We start from the raw sequence: 18,901 nt of genomic DNA on the forward strand, positions 1-18,901 counted from the left end.
CTGTCTTCTGACTTCTGGCTCTGTAAGGGGGTGACGGCCGGCTGCTGGAGAGAGCATCTTGGTGTACCCAGCGATCAGCACCCTCAGGAGCTAATGGTGTCCTGTAACCAGAAGCAGAGCCATTGAACTCACTGGAAGTTGATCATACTTCTCTCCCCTAAGTCTCACGTAGCAGGGAGACTGTTGCCAGCAGTCTCCCTGAACATAAAAAACCTAAAAAATAAGTATTTTTTCAGAGAAACTCCGTAGCGCTCCCCTGTAGTGCGTCCAGTCTCACTGGGCACACTTCTAAAACTGGAGTCTAGAGGAGGGGCATAGAAGGAGGAGCCAGTGCACACCCCTTTTGAAAGTCTTAAAGTGCCCATGTCTCCTGCGGATCCCGTCTACACCCCATGGTTCTATTGGTGTCCCCAGCATCCTCTAGGACGAATGAGAAATCAGGTATACTAAAAATTAATTGATAAGAGTTTTTTTTTTCTTCTGTCTGTAGCTTTAGAGGGAAAAAAAACCTTTTGTGCATGTTTGAATGGAATTGTGGTTTATTTTCAGACATGGTTTCTACATGTATAGGATTGCTACTCTATCTAATCTTAAGTCTAAAAATGAGCAATTCTAAATAAAATGACTATATTTTCAAGCATTCTGCCTCCAAAGCATTCTGTATATACTACTTTTAACATTGACTGCATGTGGCAAAGTTATTTACAAGAATGTGTTTGTTTTACAGGTGAAGTGATTAGCACTATCTATACCAAAAGAGGCAATTAGCACAGCTTTATAAGGACTATTTGGCACACACTGTAAGCGCCTTGAAAAAGCTACATATGCGCAGTGAAACATGGAGAAACTGGGCGCTGAACACTAATTGGGAGACAAGCACACAGTTTGCATCCACAATCATGAACCATTGCACCTAAAGAACCGGACTGCGTCTAAGGACCAAGGCTCTGAATAGGACTGTATCATCTGTCCATTAAAGAAGCCACTTGGAGGGTCAGCGCCAATACCATGGAGCTGGTAATTACAGGCAGGTCACAGAGAGTATCATCTGGATTATACTCATCACCACCAGTGCCATTGCCATGTGGTGTCCAACAAGGTTCTATACTATCCCCCATGCTTTTTGCAGTATACATGCTCCCATTGGGCAAAATAATCAGGCGCCATGGCCTGGTCTACCACTGCTATGCAGATGATACACAACTGTACTTGTCCTTTGCTCCGGGCACTGATAACCCAATAGCAACCCTAAATGGCTGTCTAGCTGAACTACAGGAGTGGATGAGCGCCAGTTGGCTGCGACTGAACCCGGATAAAACAGAGGTCCTTTTGATACGACCGCAACATCAAAGGACAAGAATGCAGCATAGCCAACCAACTGGACTTACACTGGGGGACTCAGAATTACAGACCAGTGATCGTGTGCGTAATCTTGGCGTTGTCCTGGATGGTGGCTTGACACTTAAACATCAGATATCAGCCACAATCAAATCCTCATTCTTTCACCTGAGGAACATAGCCAGAATCAAGCACTTAATTCCCTCAGATGACATGCCAAAAGTCATACATGCATTTGTATCATCTCGTTTAGACTACTGTAATGCCCTCTACCTTGGTCTACCAGCAAAAGAATTGCAACGCTTACAGCTGGTGCAAAACACAGCTGCCAGGCTATTAACCAACCAGCCCCGTTCTAGCCACATAACACCCATCCTCTACTCCCTTCACTGGCTGCCTGTAAGATGGCGAATCATCTTCAAGATTGGCTTACTGAGTTTCAAAGCATTACATGACCAAGGCCCAAGGTACCTGAAACAGCTTCTGACCCCATACTGCCCCACTCGATTACTGCGATCTGTAGATGAAGGACTTTTAGCAGTACCTAGAATCTACCGTAATTCATCTGGGGGTCGAGCTTTTAGTCATGCGGCTCCGACTCTATGGAACTCACTTCCCCGCACAGTGCGAGAGGCCCCAACTATAGAATCCTTCAAAAGTAGACTCAAGACTTTTCTGTTTACTAAAGCATTTCCATAGTGTCCCTTTTAGTATCTTCATGCTTCTGTATTTTATGAAAATGTACTTAATTATTTTCTGTACTATATTATGCTATGTATCTGTTAAGCGCCTTGAGTCCTATTGGAGAAAGAGCGCTATATAAATAAAATTATTATTATTATATTATTATTATTCCCAGGACTAAAACTTGTCTTGCCCTAAAACTTGTCTGGCAGCGCCAGTATTGCCTTTTTTCATATAAACTGACTATTTCAGTGGTTTCCAAACTTTTTTGAATCACGGCGCCCTAGAGTATCAGAATTTTTTTTCACGGCACCGCTAGGCCAAAAATTTCTTATTGAGAAATTTAGAAAGAAATATTTATTTAGGTAAATTGTATTTATATGTCATCCTTAGGCTCAATTGTGTGGTGAGGGACAAGATTTGCTTCTGTTTGTCCCCACATTGTATGACTGACAGCCACCAGCACTAGTTTTGCCTATTATATTGACAATAAATAATTTGAATTGGTCCTTGACCACCAATCCAAGGCACCCCTGCAAGTGTCCCGAGGCACCCCAGGGAGCCACGGCACACAGTTTGGGAACCACTGGACTATTTACTTCTTAATTAATTTGTAACTATTTTTAATGTTTTAGTGCGTGATTAAAATATTTTTTTTTTACATTTCTACCACATGCAGTCTAAGCACTGTTTCCTTCACTTTTTATCGACTTTGTATTTATATAAAGACTGACTATCTTTATTTAACGGCTGCTGTTTGTGAATCAGCCCAAGAGTGCTAGTATAATTCTCTTTGCTTTTACAAATGCCACCAATGCATGTGCCCCAGTTGTTTGTGGCCATTTTTATAACAAAATGGTGATGTCACTGTTTTTTGACCATTCAGTATTTGTTTGGGGATTTTGCCACTTTACAGCCACTTGTGGTGCAAATTGAGGTGTGACTTTTGGTGGGATTCCAGGTGTGACTTGTGGTGCAAATTGAGGCGTGAGTTGGTTTGTGCTGGCATGTGACTGCTGAGGCTTTCTAGTGCAGTTTTTTCCCCCGGCGATAAGGGGCAATTTGTATACTCACCCAAAAACGATTCTTAAGGCCCATATAGACGGTCCGATGCAGGAGAGATGTGTGCTGAGCGAACCGCTCAGCACACATCTCTCCCGCCGCTCAGCACAGCGCGATCTGTGCTGAGCGTGCGGGGGAAGACGGGGGGGCCGCTCACTTCACCCAGCGGGTGAAATGAGCGACCCGCTAGATTGGCCTGCACTGCAGGCCAACCTGGCAGCAGCGATAGCGATGCGCGGGGCAGCGCATCGCTATCGCTGTAGGGGGTACACACGGAACGATAAATGCTCATATTCTAAGCAATCTAGTCAGATTGCTTAGAATATCGCTCCGTCAGTACCCCCCTTAAGTCAGTTTCCCCCCTATTGGGATAGTGCTGCTACTTAACAGCCACAAATGGCTGCATCTTGTTAAATGCTTTTTGGGATGGGACTATATGTTCCAAATTAAATGCTAAATTACAACAGCCACAGTTGGCTGCATTCAGGTAAGTACTTTTTAGATGGGACTAAGGGGGTGATTCAGACCTTATCGCTGGGCTGCTAACTTTGCTGTCCTGCGTTCACATAGTCGCCGCCCCCAGGGGGAATGTAAATTCGCTGTGCAAGTGTGCGATTGCATGTGTACGCTGAGCTGCAAAATCCACTGTGTGCAGTCTGTGCGCAGCCCAGGACTTACTCCTACAGTGCAATGAGAACAGGCTGATCGGGTCCGGAGCTGGCATCAGACACCCTCCCTAAAAATTCTTGGGAATGCCTGCGTGATTCTGGACACTGCCAGTAAATGGTCAGTTATTACCCTCAAACGGCCTCTTCCTGTCAATCACCTTGCGAACGCCCGTGTGATCGGAATTTTCGCAATATCCTGTCACTGACCAGCGATGTCTGTTGTTGTTGGCCAGTGCGCGTGCACATTGCGGTGCATATGCAGTCTATGATCGCCCACTGTGCAAAAACACACAGCAGAAATCAGGTCTGAATCACCCCCCAAGAGGACTATTCATCATCTGAAATGGGCATGTTACACATTTGTAAATGTTAATTTCTGCATGTTTTATGTAATGTACCCTTTCAGTACTTACTAGTGGCCCAATAAGGCTGCCTAATATTCAAACAGCAAAAACTGAACATTTTCGAAGTTTGCATGCAAGAACCAAACTAATCTTCAAATAAAGCTGGTTCCCAGAGCCCCATTCCTTCCTATGGGAAGGAGTTATAGGGTTGCATAGAGGAATCTGAGTGGAACCCTCCACTGCCTCCTCAATGTAAGACTGACAGCCATGTGTATGCATGACTTCAGTTCACACATGAACAGTTTGCCAGCTATGGAGGAGTACATGACACTGCTAGTGTTACTGAACATGGAGACAGCTGCTTTACGGACCCACACTGGAGCAATAATAAATTGCTGCGGCACTTAAGTATCCGCCGCTGCAACTTGCCGCAAGTTGGATTATTATATTGGATATACTTATAGATGTGTCCTCATTCATCTAGCTTAATACACCATGCAGCCTGGTGTGAGTCGCTAGGTGCTGTACAACTCTGCTAATGTTGGGCATTTTTTTTGCTAAAAATGCATCTTAGTCGCGCTGCAATGCAACTAGGATGCACAAGGAGACTGTGCTGATGAATTTGATATATTGACACTTGTATATTGTGTGTGACTGAGTGGGTAATTCAGACCTGATCTCTGGGCTGCTTAATTTGTTGTGCTGCGTTCAGATAGTCGCCGCCCAAGGTGAGTGTATATTCGCCGTACAAGTGTGCAATCGCATGTGTACGATGAGCTGCAAAAAAAACCTCAGTTAGCGGACAGCTGCAAATCCGTTCTCACCTCACTCACCATTGAATGATTTTTCTACTGTGTGCAGTCTGTGGGCAGCCCAGGACTTACTCATACAGTGCGAAGAGAACAGGCTGATCGGGTCACATACCCTCCCTGAAAATGCTTGGGAACGCCAGCGTTTTCCCTGACACTTCCAGAAAAGGTCAGTTACCACCCACAAACTGCGTTTTCCTGTCAATAACCTTGCGAATGGCTGTGCGATTGAAATTTTCGCACCAGCCTGTCGCTGTGCGGCGATGTCTGTTTACCAACGCGCGTGCGCTTTGCGTTGCATCCGCAGTCTATTGCTGATCACCCGCTGTGCGAAAACGCACTGCAGCGATCAGGTCTGAATCACCCCCCAGAGTCTGTATACGTAACAGAATAGAACTTGTATTGGAGAAAAGCTGCAACTGTTATATTGTAGCATTTTGTGTGCGGATTCAGACTCAGTTGCACACAGATATACAAGTGTCATATATTGATTAATCAGCACAGTCTCCTCGTGCATCCTAGTCGCATTGCGTTGTGACTAAGACACATTTTCGATACAAAAAGAAGCAAAATAGATGCCTAACATTAGAAGATTCTCGCCCGACCTTGCGTGAGCAGCTGTTTGGCGTGAATGCAGCAAAAATGTATGAGGACACATCTGTAATTATCGGGGGGCCGTCCAGCCCCTAATGATGGATAGACCTATAAATGTTCCTAATTAAATCTATTAGGCTTCCTATTCTAGATCACAGTATTCTGAATTATATTGTGCTTTAGCAATTATTTTTGTTTTTATTCAGCGTGGTCATTTATAAATGTTACAACTACATCATAAGGTGGATTCCATGTAAGAGTGATACTAATTACAGGCAGCATATTTAGTATAGTGTCACTGTGATACATACGTACATGCCACTGGTATTATATTATATAATTATGGTATTATATCCACTGATGTTCTTTGTGGCATCCTCTGCTATGTTGCCAGCAACCTGTTGCTGCCAGTAATAAGATATTGGGCCTCATTCAGGTTGGATCACAATAAATATGAAAAAGATGCGGGCGCATGTGAAGTTCCCATTCTGCGTATGCACCCGCATTTTCTGCGCCCCCCCCCCGTCAATCAGGCAGAGGCGGTCGCGGGGCGGCAATGGGGAAACGGTGGGCGTGATCGCGGTGGCTGCGTGATGTCACACGCAGCCGCAACAATCGGAAACATGGTGGCGGGCCTTCTGCAGGAGGCAACCTTAATTTCTGCTAACAAGCAGAAATTGCGATGCGATCGCAATTTCTGCTTGTTGAAGGGGGGGAGGCGGCAGTCAGCATGTTGGGCGGCCTTGCCCTGCGATGGGCAGGTCCCAGCATGCTAACAAAAAGGATTGCAAATTCTGCTAGTTAGCAGAATTTGCAATGAATTATGGGCCTACTTCAGGTTGGATCGCAGTGTGCGATCCAACCGGAATTTTTGAGAAAAAGTTGCAGGCGCATGCGCCTGTTGTGCGCATGTGTCCACATTTTCTGCAGGGGGGCCGCAGAAAAAGGAGATTTATGGTAGACTTACCATTGTTAAATCTTTATGCGAGGTACACTGGGTTCCACAGGGAATACATTGGGGTGTAGAGATGGATCTTGATCCAGGCACCAACAGGTTAAAGCTTTAGCGGTCCCAAGATGCATTGGGGCCTCCTCTATAACCCCGCTTCCAGGCACTGTGAGCTCAGTTTCGTTAACCAGTCCAATGCAGTAGCAGGTAAAAGAGAAAGCAGATGTTAGTCACACAGAGCCACATTCTCACGACAGGAGAAGGGACCAGCTAATGCCATACAAACCCATAGAAGCTAGGTGCGTCAGGGTGGGCGCCGTGTGGAACCCAGTGTACCTCGCAGAAAGAGATTTAACTATGGTAAGTCTACCATAAATCTCTTTTTCTGCAGAGGGGTACACTGTGTTCCACAGGGAATACATTGGGGATATCCCAAAACAGTTCCTTAAGGGAGGAGAAGCGCCTTAGCGGGTATGAGAACCAGACGTTCAAAGGAAGCATCCCGACATTCAGGGAAACGGGATACATGTGTAAACATGGATCCCCTTTCAGTTCGTGGGTCGGTCAATTTTTCCCCTGTATTTTTACAACCAGGACCGGCTCAAAGAGCCCGATGCTGGTTCTGCTTAGGATGGGGGACACACCGGGCAAAAAAGGGGACAGACCCACAGTAACGTCTGTCAGAGAGACACAGAGAGAATTTGCCAGCTCACAACTCAGCGCCAAATCAAGGGTCTGAAGCGACTAATAAAATGCCCCAGACCTGTAGCACTTTTAATATTCAGTATATTGCACCAATTATCCTGTGCCCCCCCCCATTTTGCACCCTGATACTTGTCAGCAGTGTGAGGACCGGCTTCTCTGCAGCCTGAGGAGAGGAAATGGCGCTGAGTGAGCTGTGAGGATGAAGCTCCGCCCCCTTAATGGCGCGCTTCTGTCCCGCTTGTTTCAATAAATGATTATACTGGCAGGGGTTAGGACAGTGCCTTGGCATCTAGGTGTACCCAGCGATCAGCACCCTCAGGAGCTAATGGTGTCCTGTAGCCAGAAGCAGAGCCATTGAACTCACTGGAAGTTGGTCATACTTCTCTCCCCTAAGTCCCACGAAGCAGGGAGACTGTTGCCAGCAGTATCCCTGAACATAAAAAACTTAATAAGTCTTTTTTCAGAGAAACTCAGTAGCGCTCCCCTGTAGTGCGTCCAGTCTCACTGGGCACAATTCTAAAACTATAGTCTGGAGGAGGGGCATAGAAGGAGGAGCCAGTGCACACCCCTTTTGAAAGTCTTAAAGTGCCCATGTCTCCTGCGGATCCCATACCTCCCAACTGTCCCGCTTTCAGCAGGACAGTCCCGCTATTCGGACCCTGTCCCACCCGCGGGCAGCAGTGTCCCGCGGGTGGGGGGGCAGTTGGGGGGAGCAGCCGGTGATCACTGAATACATGCTGTGCGCACGCGCACGGCATGTATTCAGAGCAGTGACGTGCGGTGAGGTCAGGGACTGGGGAGGCACTGCAGCTAAACACCCCCCCCCCCCCGGAAAAAAAATGCAGTCCCCACACACCGCTAAAACCAGCACCAGGCAGAACCAGCTAGGGGGGGGTAATGCCATAGCAGGGGAGACACTCAGTGTGGGGTCCCCCTGCCATGCCATTATACACCCGCCAAACCAGTCAGCCCAGGGCTGGTATTCCTCGGAAAGTGGGGCCCCCCAAAAAATGAAAACGGGGTCCCCCCTCCCGAGCAATAACCAGCACTGGGCTGATAGCCCAGTGCTATGCCCCGCACCCCTGGTGGCGGTGGGTGCGGGATTCATTGTATGCTAATACTGTTCTTTACAGGTGGCCTACAGGTCCCAGCAAGCCTGCCCCAGCATGCTGGCACTTGGAGAACCACAAGTGCCAGCATGCCCGGACATAAATGGCCCACTGGCACCTGTAGTCCACCTGTAAAGAATAGTAATATTGTTCTTTACAGGTGGCCTACAGGTCCCAGCAAGCCTGCCCCAGCATGCTGGCACTTGGAGAACCACAAGTGCCAGCATGCCCGAACATAAAGGGCCCGCTGGCACCTGTAAAGAAAATATAAAAAAAAAACACTACACGTACTTTAAAAAAAACCTTTATTAAACAGGGTCTTCACCTGGGGGCGGCGGCCTTTAAGCTCTTTTGCGTGGCCGCCGCCTTCCCAGGGCTTCTGGCGTCTTCACCTGGGGGGGCGCCACCTCCCCAGGGCTTCTGGCGTCTGCCTCCTGCGTCTTCACCTGGGAGGCGGCGGCCTGTAAGCTCTTTTGCATTGCCGCCGCCTTCCCCGGACTTCCAACATCTTCACCTGGTGGGCGGCGGCTGCTAAGCTCTTTTGCATAGCCGACGCCCATCCAGGACTTCCAGCGTCTTCGATCTTCAGGAGCTCTTCTCAGCTCCTCCTCCGCCGTCGGACTGACAGCCGCTGCCTCGCGCTGACTTATATAAGTCAGCGGAGGGGGCGGGGCGATGACGCGGCGAGCCATGATTGGCTCGCGGTGGCCATCTTGAATTTAAAAAATGACGCTGAGGCGCCATTTTTGAAATGGGTACCGCTTCCGCTGCCAAACTTTGCTGAACTGTACGTACTGCCGCGTCCCGCCGCCCGCATCACCGCCGCCAGCACCTCCGCCGCCCGGCCCGCTGCATCCCGCACCTCCGCCGCCACCGACGCCCACACAGTGATTGACAGCGGATCCAGTGACGGATCCGCTGGCCAATCACTGTGGCCTCACTGACAGGGGACGTGCTTTCATAGGTTGAAAGCACGTCCCTGTAGGAAAGCGGCACCTCTAATGGTGCCGCTTTCCCATACAATTTCAATGGGCTTTTCCTGCCCATTGCTAGGCCCCGCCCGCGCCCATATCTTTTATCAATCACTACGGGAGGCACCACGATCGGTGCCTCCCAAACTGATTTTACACAGTTTAATCATGAGTAAAATAATAAAGAAGATACTTATGTGTCATAAGTATCTTCTTTGTATTATTTTACTCATTAATGACAGGGGAGGCACTGCCTCCCCTGACTGCACATCCCTGATTCAGAGCTAGGAGGGGAGCGGGGGCTGCCCAGCTGCTCTGGGAGCGCTGGGCACGCCCCCAAAAGGCAGAAAAACAGGCCGTTTGGCGAGGCCACGCTCACTCGAGCGAGGTCACGCCCATCGCGGGTGAGGCCACGCCCCCTTTTCGGGTCGGCGCGCGCGAGAGAGTCCCGCTTTCTTACAGCCACAAGTTGGGAGGTATGGGATCCCGTCTATACCCCATGGTTCTATTGGTGTCCCCAGCATCCGCTAGGACGAATGAGAAATCAGGTATACTAAAAATTAATTGATAAGAGTTTTTTTTTCTTCTGTCTGTAGCTTTAGAGGGAAAAAAATCCTTTTGTGCATGTTTGAATGGAAATGTGGTTTATTTTCAGACAGGGTTTCTACATGTATAGGATTGCTACTCTGTCGTTGGTAAATCGGAAAGCACGTGAACGGCAGGCTACTAAGCAACCAGTATAAACAATGCAGACAGCATAGTCCGATCTAGAGGATGTAGTTAATGATTACATTATTCATTTCAGGATGTTTATATTACTGCATCCACAAATTAAATTATTATTGTGGATTTTCACATCGAGCTTTGGGTATATGTGTCTCTTAGTAGGAAAGTGGAAAAATAAGAATTTACTCACCGGTAATTCTATTTCTCGTAGTCCGTAGTGGATGCTGGGACTCCGTAAGGACCATGGGGAATAGCGGCTCCGCAGGAGACTGGGCACAACTAAAAGAAAGCTTTTGGTCTAACTGGTGTGCACTGGCTCCTCCCTCTATGACCCTCCTCCAGACCTCCGTTAGGATACTGTGCCCGGAAGAGCTGACACAATAAGGAAGGATTTTGAATCCCGGGTAAGACTCATACCAGCCACACCAATCACACCGTATAACTCGTGATACAATACCCAGTTAACAGTATGACAACAACTGAGCCTCTCGACAGATGGCTCAACAATAACCCATTAGTTAAACAATAACTATATACAAGTATTGCAGACAATCCGCACTTGGGATGGGCGCCCAGCATCCACTACGGACTACGAGAAATAGAATTACCGGTGAGTAAATTCTTATTTTCTCTGACGTGCTAAGTGGATGCTGGGACTCCGTAAGGACCATGGGGATTATACCAAAGCTCCCAAACGGGCGGGAGAGTGCGGATGACTCTGCAGCACCGAATGGGCAAACTCTAGGTCCTCCTCAGCCAGGGTGTCAAACTTGTAGAATTTAGCAAATGTGTTTGACCCCGACCAAGTAGCTGCTCGGCAAAGTTGTAGAGCCGAGACCCCTCGGGCAGCCGCCCAAGAAGAGCCCACCTTCCTCGTGGAATGGGCTTTCACTGATTTAGGATGCGGCAGTCCAGCTGCAGAATGTGCAAGCTGAATCGTACTACAGATCCAGCAAGCAATAGTCTGCTTTGAAGCAGGTGCACCCAACTTGTTGGGCGCATACAGGATAAATAGCGAGTCAGTCTTTCTGACTCCAGCTGTCCTGGAAACATAAATTTTCAGGGCCCTGACTACGTCCAACAACTTGGAAGCCTCCAAGTCTTTTGTAGCCGCAGGCACCACGATAGGTTGGTTCAGATGAAAAGCTGATACCACCTTAGGGAGAAACTGGGGACGAGTCCTCAATTCTGCCCTATCCATATGGAAAATCAGATAAGGGCTTTTACATGACAAAGCCGCCAATTCTGATACACGCCTGGCCGAACTTCAGGTAGTGAAGCCAGTTCTCTCTGGAAGAATTAATAAAAACCACAGAGAGAAGCGCTGTCACTAAAGTATTAATATATTTTATTAAAAATGACCTTATTCATATTTAAAAATTATGAGAAAACCTAAACATCCTGTGACTTTAAAAAATCTTTTAGCAGCAACACATCAAAACATGTAACAATTTGTATTCCTCACTAAGGTCTCCTTTGGAACAATGTATCAATCTACCCTTTATATAATGTATGGTAACTCTTGTGATTAACAGGAATTCCTTAGAGTAAGCTCCACGCGTGGACTGATTGAAACACTTGAAACCATATATTGGTAGAGGGTTTAAAAGTTCTTCCGTGATGTATATAGGGATTATTCACATTGATGTCATCAGCTCCATTATTTGTGAAATCCCTATTTAGCTCTTATTTCTCAATAATGCCGTCCAGAATTGATCAGCTTTTCTTATGAAGCTTATAATTGCACAATAACAGATTAAGCATGTGACGCTATTTTGGAGTCTGTTATTATACTAAACCCAACTTATGCAATGGGCAACAATTGTGTTATGTCCGTAGGGCGCCGGCTGCCCGCTCTGGGACACTGCAATAGAATGTGCAGGGCTTGTGAGAAATAATAGATAAAACGCTCACAGTCTCATTCAGATCGGCATAAAAATTCAAAGGCTATAATGCTCTCTCACCACTTTCCATCAAGCTTCACCTGGAGCATACTGCTAGCTGTCATAAGCTGAATCTCCGTTTGGTGCGGTGAGCCAAATGCCCAATAGATGCTGGGTGAGGCGCTGAGCGGCGGATGCTGTCGGGGACGTGCTGCAGAAATCAGTCTCTGTTCGTGATGGTTAGCTGGATGCCAAGCAGAATGTCGGGCAATGTAATCAGACGGATTGCTTGACGCGTTTCTCAGCCTCAATCCTGGGGCTGTTTCCTCAGAAGTACCGCCTCTAGAGCCCCTGGTCTCCTTTATACTCCTCTGCTTCCTTAATTGGCAATACACCTGTATCCAAATCAGGTGAACGGTGTAGGAATTACAACGGTTTATATATGTCAATATATGACATATATAAACCGTTGTAATTCCTACACCGTTCACCTGATTTGGATACAGGTGTATTGCCAATTAAGGAAGCAGAGGAGTATAAAGGAGACCAGGGGCTCTAGAGGCGGTACTTCTGAGGAAACAGCCCCAGGATTGAGGCTGAGAAACGCGTCAAGCAATCCGTCTGATTACATTGCCCGACATTCTGCTTGGCATCCAGCTAACCATCACGAACAGAGACTGATTTCTGCAGCACGTCCCCGACAGCATCCGCCGCTCAGCGCCTCACCCAGCATCTATTGGGCATTTGGCTCACCGCACCAAACGGAGATTCAGCTTATGACAGCTAGCAGTATGCTCCAGGTGAAGCTTGATGGAAAGTGGTGAGAGAGCATTATAGCCTTTGAATTTTTATGCCGATCTGAATGAGACTGTGAGCGTTTTATCTATTATTTCTCACAAGCCCTGCACATTCTATTGCAGTGTCCCAGAGCGGGCAGCCGGCGCCCTACGGACATAACACAATTGTTGCCCATTGCATAAGTTGGGTTTAGTATAATAACAGACTCCAAAATAGCGTCACATGCTTAATCTGTTATTGTGCAATTATAAGCTTCATAAGAAAAGCTGATCAATTCTGGACGGCATTATTGAGAAATAAGAGCTAAATAGGGATTTCACAAATAATGGAGCGGATGACATCAATGTGAATAATCCCTATATACATCACGGAAGAACTTTTAAACCCTCTACCAATATATGGTTTCAAGTGTTTCAATCAGCCCACGCGTGGAGCTTACTCTAAGGAATTCCTGTTAATCACAAGAGTTACCATACATTATATAAAGGGTAGATTGATACATTGTTCCAAAGGAGACCTTAGTGAGGAATACAAATTGTTACATGTTTTGATGTGTTGCTGCTAAAAGATTTTTTAAAGTCACAGGATGTTTAGGTTTTCTCATAATTTTTATATATGAATAAGGTCATTTTTAATAAAATATATTAATACTTTAGTGACAGCGCTTCTCTCTGTGGTTTTTATTAATTTTTGTTTTTTGAGGCTCAGCACCTCAAATAAGTGAAGCTGCAGTCAGTATTAATATCATCAGTGTCTCATAGCCAGTACACCAGCGCCTACTTATATTTCTTTGTAGATTTTTTCCTCTCTGGAAGAAAATCGATAGAGCCGAAATCTGGACCTTAATGGAACCCAATTTGAGGCCCATAGTCACCCCTGACTGTAGGAAGTGCAGAAAACGGCCCAGCTGAAATTCCTCCGTTGGGGCCTTCCTGGCCTCACACCACGCAACATATTTTCGCCAAATGCGGTGATAATGGTTTGCGGACACTTCTTTCCTAGCTTTAATCAACGTAGGAATGACTTCCTCCGGAATGCCCTTTTCCTTCAGGATCCGGTGTTCAACCGCCATGCCGTCAAACGCAGCCGCGGTAAGTCTTGGAACAGACAGGGCCCCTGCTGCAGCAGGTCCTGTCTGAGTGGCAGAGGCCATGGGTCCTCTGAGATCATTTCTTGAAGTTCCGGGTACCAAGCTCTTCTTGGCCAATCCGGAACAATGAGTATAGTTCTTACTCCTCTTCTCCTTATTATCCTCAGTACCTTTGGTATGAGAGGAAGAGGAGGGAACACATAAACCGACCGGTACACCCACGGTGTCACTAGAGCGTCCACAGCTATCGCCTGAGGGTCTCTCGACCTGGCGCAATATCTTTCTAGCTTTTTGTTTAGGCGGGACGCCATCATGTCCACCTGTGGCTTTTCCCAACGGTTTACAATCAGTTGGAAGACTTCCGGATGAAGTCCCCACTCTCCCGGGTGGAGGTCGTGTCTGCTGAGGAAGTCTGCTTCCCAGTTGTCCACTCCCGGAATGAACACTGCTGACAGTGCTAACACGTGATTTTCCGCCCATCGGAGAATCCTTGTGGCTTCTGCCATCGCCGTCCTGCTTCTTGTGCCGCCCTGTCGGTTTACATGGGCGACTGCCGTGATGTTGTCTGACTGGATCAGTACCGGCTGGTTTTGAAGCAGGGGTTTTGCCTGACTTAGGGCATTGAAAATGGCCCTCAGTTCCAGAATATTTATGTGTAGGGAAGTCTCCTGACTTGACCATAGTCCTTGGAAGTTTCTTCCCTGTGTGACTGCCCCCCAGCCTCGAAGGCTGGCATCCGTGGTCACCAGGACCCAGTCCTGTATGCCGAATCTGCGGCCCTCTTGAAGATGAGCACTTTGCAGCCACCACAGCAGAGACACCCTGGTCCTTGGAGACAGGGTTATCAGCCGATGCATCTGAAGATGCGATCCGGACCACTTGTCCAACAGGTCCCACTGAAAGGTTCTTGCATGGAACCTGCCGAATGGAATTGCTTCGTAGGAAGCTACCATCTTTCCCAGGATCCGCGTGCAGTGATGCACCGACACCTGTTTTGGTTTTAGGAGGCCTCTGACTAGAGATGACAGCTCCTTGGCCTTCTCCTCCGGGAGAAACACTTTTTTCTGTTCTGTGTCCAGAACCATCCCCAGGAACAGTAGACGTGTCGTAGGGACCAGCTGTGACTTTGGAATATTTAGAATCCAGCTGTGCTGTTGTAGCACCTCCCGAGATAGTGCTATCCCGACCAACAACTGCTCCCTGGACCTCGCCTTTATCAGGAGATCGTCCAAGTACTGGATAATTAAAACTCCCTTCTTTCGAAGGAGTATCATCATTTCGGCCATTACCTTGGTAAATACCCTCGGAGCCGTGGATAGACCAAACGGCAACGTCTGGAATTGGTAATGACAATCCTGTACCACAAATCTGAGGTACTCCTTGTGAGGATGGTAAATGGGGACATGCAGGTAAGCATCCTTGATGTCCAGAGATACCATGTAATCCCCCTCGTCCAGGCTTGCAATAACCGCCCTGAGCGATTCCATCTTGAACTTGAATTTTTTTATATATGTGTTCAAGGATTTCAAATTTAAAATGGGTCTCACCGAACCGTCCGGTTTCGGTACCACAAACATTGTGGAATAGTAACCCCGTCCTTGTTGAAGTAGGGGCACCTTGACTATCACCTGCTGGGAATACAGCTTGTGAATTGCCTCTAACACTGCCTCCCTGCCTGAGGGAGTTGTTGGCAAGGCAGATTTGAGGAAACGGCGGGGGGGGAGACGTCTCGAATTCCAGCTTGTACCCCTGAGATACTACTTGAAGGATCCAGGGATCCACCCGTGAGCGAGCCCACTGATTGCTGAAGTTTTTGAGACGGGCCCCCACCGAACCTGGCTCCGCCTGTGGAGCCCCAGCGTCATGCGGTGGACTTGGAGGAAGCGGGGGAGGACTTTTGCTCCTGGGAACTGGCTGTATGCTGCAGCTTTTTCCCTCTACCTCTGCCTCTGGGCAGAAAGGACGCGCCTTTAACCCGCTTGCCCTTATGGGGCCGAAAGGACTGTACCTGATAATACGGTGCTTTCTTTGGCTGTGAGGAAACATGGGGTAAAAATGCAGACTTCCCAGCTGTTGCTGTGGAAACGAGGTCCGAGAGACCATCCCCGAACAACTCCTCACCCTTATAAGGCAAAACTTCCATGTGCCTTTTAGAATCTGCATCACCTGTCCACTGCCGAGTCCATAACCCTCTCCTGGCAGAAATGGACATTGCACTTATTTTAGATGCCAGCCGGCAAATATCCCTCTGTGCATCTCTCATGTATAAGACTGCGTCTTTAATATGCTCTACGGTTAGCAATATAGTGTCCCTGTCTAGGGTATCAATGTTTTCCGACAGGGAATCTGACCACGCAGCTGCAGCACTGCACATCCATGCTGAAGCAATAGCTGGTCTCAGTATAATACCTGTGTGTGTATATACAGACTTCAGGATAGCCTCCTGCTTTCTATCAGCAGGTTCCTTTAGGGCGGCCGTATCCGGAGACGGTAGTGCCACCTTCTTTGACAAGCATGTGAGCGCTTTATCCACCCTAGGGGATGTTTCCCAACGTGACCTATCCTCTGGCGGGAAAGGGTACGTCATTAGTAACCTTTTAGAAATTACCAGTTTCTTATCGGGGGAAGCCCACGCTTCTTCACACACTTCATTTAATTCCTCAGATGGAGGAAAAACTACTGGTAGTTTTTTCTCTCCAAACATAATACCCTTTTTTGTGGTACCTGGGGTAACATCAGAAATATGCAACACATTTTTCATTGCCTCAATCGTAACGTGTGGCCCTATTGGAAGTTACATTAGTCTCATCGTCGTCGACACTGGAGTCAGTATCCGTGTCGACATCTGTGTCTGCCATCTGAGGTAGCGGGCGTTTTAGAGCCCCTGATGGCTTTTGAGACGCCTGGGCAGGCACAGGCTGAGAAGCCGGCTGTCCCATATTTGGTATGTCGTCAAACCTTTTATGTAAGGAGTCGACACTGTCACGTAATTCCTTCCACATAACCATCCACTCAGGTGTCGGCCCCGCAGGGGGTGACATCACATTTATCGGCATCTGCTCCGCCTCCACGTAAGCCTCCTCATCAAACATGTCGACACAGCCGTACCGACACACCGCACACACACAGGGAATGCTCTGACAGAGGACAGGACCCCACAAAACCCTTTGGGGAGACAGAGAGAGAGTATGCCAGCACACACCAGAGCGCTATATAACACAGGGATTAACACTATAACTGAGTGTTTTCCCTTATAGCTGCTTATATATATATATTGCTGCGCCTAAATTTAGTGCCCCCCCTCTCTTTTTTACCCTTTTGAAGCTTGAAACTGCAGGGGAGAGCCAGGGAGCGATCCTTCCAGCGGAGCTGTGAGGGAAAAATGGCGCCAGTGTGCTGAGGGAGATAGCCCCGCCCCTTTTTCGGCTGACTTTTCTCCCGCTTTTTTCTGGATTCTGGCAGGGGTATTTATCACATATATAGCCTCTGGGACTATATATTGTGATTTTTTTGCCAGCCAAGGTATGAATATTGCTGCTCAGGGCGCCCCCCCCCCCCCCAGCGCCCTGCACCCATCAGTGACCGGAGTGTGAGGTGTGCATGAGGAGCAATGGCGCACAGCTGCAGTGCTGTGCGCTACCTTGTTGAAGACCGAAGTCTTCTGCCGCCGATTTTCAGGACCATCTTCATGCTTCTGGCTCTGTAAGGGGGACGGCGGCGCGGCTCCGGGACCGAACGATCGAGGTCGGGTCCTGTGTTCGATCCCTCTGAAGCTAATGGTGTCCAGTAGCCTAAGAAGCCCAAACTAGCTCCAATCAGGTAGGTTCGCTTCTTCTCCCCTTAGTCCCTCGTAGCAGTGAGTCTGTTGCCAGCAGATCTCACTGAAAATAAAAAACCTAAAATATACTTTCTTTTCTAGGAGCTCAGGAGAGCCCCTAGAGTGCATCCAGCTCAGCCGGGCACAAGATTCTTACTGAGGTCTGGAGGAGGGTCATAGAGGGAGGAGCCATTGCACACCAGTTAGACCAAAAGCTTTCTTTTAGTTGTGCCCAGTCTCCTGCGGAGCCGCTATTCCCCATGGTCCTTACGGAGTCCCAGCATCCACTTAGGACGTCAGAGAAAAGAGACTTGTTATCTATATACACGTAAATACTGGACACTGAATGGTCAGTTCAGATCACATGACCACACCGAAAAAGCGGCTTGGAATGCGGAACTGAGAGCACATGTGTTCCATCAGCAGGAAGTTTGGGTTATACATACGTGAGACCAATTAATCTTATGTCTAAAAGTGAGCAATTCTAAATAAAATGACTATATTTTCAAGCATTCTGCCTCCAAAGCATTCTGTATATACCACTTTTAACATTGACTGCATGTGGCAATGTTATTTACAAGAATGTGTTTGTTTTACAGGTGAAGTGATTAGCACTATCTATACCAAAAGAGGCAATTAGCACAGCTTTATAAGGACTATTTGGCACACACTGTAAGCGCCTTGAAAAAGCTACACATGCGCAGTGAAACATGGAGAAACTGGGCACTGAACACTAATTGGGAGACAAGCACACAGTTTGCATCCACAATCATGAACCATTGCACCTAAAGAACCGGACTGCGTCTAAGGACCAAGGCTCTGAATAGGACTGTATCATCTGTCCATTAAAGAAGCCACTTGGAGGGTCAGCGCCAATACCATGGAGCTGGTAATTACATCCTAGGTGGATATATTATTCCCAGGACTAAAACTTGTCTGGCTGCGCCAGTATTGCCTTTTTTCATATAAACTGACTATTTCAGTGGTTTCCAAACTTTTTTGAATCACGGCGCCCTAGAGTATCAGAATTTTTTTCACGGCACCCCTAGGCCAAAAATTTCTTATTGAGAAATTTAGAAAGAAATATTTATTTAGGTAAATTGTATTTATATGTCATCCTTAGGCTCAATTGTGTGGTGAGGGACAAGATTTGCTTCGGTTTGTCTCCATATTGTATGACTGACAGCCACCAGCACTAGTTTTGCCTATTATATTGACCATAAATAATTTGAATTGGTCCTTGACCACCAATCCAAGGCACCCCTGCAAGTGTCCCGAGGCACCCCAGGGAGCCACGGCACACAGTTTGGGAACCACTGGACTATTTACTTCTTAATTAATTTGTAACTATTTT

The sequence above is a fragment of the Pseudophryne corroboree genome, chromosome 11 (assembly GCF_028390025.1).
Source record: "Pseudophryne corroboree isolate aPseCor3 chromosome 11, aPseCor3.hap2, whole genome shotgun sequence".
In the NCBI taxonomy this organism is placed as follows: Eukaryota; Metazoa; Chordata; class Amphibia; order Anura; family Myobatrachidae; genus Pseudophryne; species Pseudophryne corroboree.